The sequence below is a fragment of the Colobus angolensis genome, unplaced genomic scaffold (genome assembly GCF_000951035.1).
Source record: "Colobus angolensis palliatus isolate OR3802 unplaced genomic scaffold, Cang.pa_1.0 Scaffold799, whole genome shotgun sequence".
NCBI classification, from domain to species: Eukaryota; Metazoa; Chordata; class Mammalia; order Primates; family Cercopithecidae; genus Colobus; species Colobus angolensis.
In genome coordinates this window covers 10,956-11,258 of record NW_012121809.1, presented here as the reverse complement: position 1 = coordinate 11,258, position 303 = coordinate 10,956, and the positions used below count along the sequence as shown (strand labels likewise).

The 303-nt window shown below is 37.6% G+C and overlaps 1 protein-coding gene across 1 annotated transcript in view; it reads right to left on the bottom strand.

The window, feature by feature from the left end:
• LOC105502342 (ubiquitin carboxyl-terminal hydrolase 17-like protein 17) overlaps positions 1–303 on the bottom strand; it is a gene marked incomplete at both ends in the record, with an annotated part of 7,734 nt that overhangs the window by 6,261 nt on the left and 1,170 nt on the right. The window lies entirely within an intron of this gene.

Here is a 303-nt window from a genome sequence, read left to right as displayed (position 1 = left end):
TTTTAGTAAGAAAGGGAAAAATCAACCATTTGTCTTAGGGATTCTTGCATCTATTTTTCATCATCTGAGATGTTGCTTCCAATTCCAGTTAAGCACTGTGTGGTGGACTTGCAGTTAACACATTTCATGCAAAATTCCATGCTGATGAAGGTAGATTTGTTTCCCAAACAAAGAGGGACAGAATTTGAGTGTTTCTTCAGGACTTTTGGCTTACTAGGAATAGAGATCGTGGCTCTAGGGATTTTCTTATAATTTTTCAGATAATGAGAAAGAGAATAGAATTTAGGCCAGACGCCAAGGCCT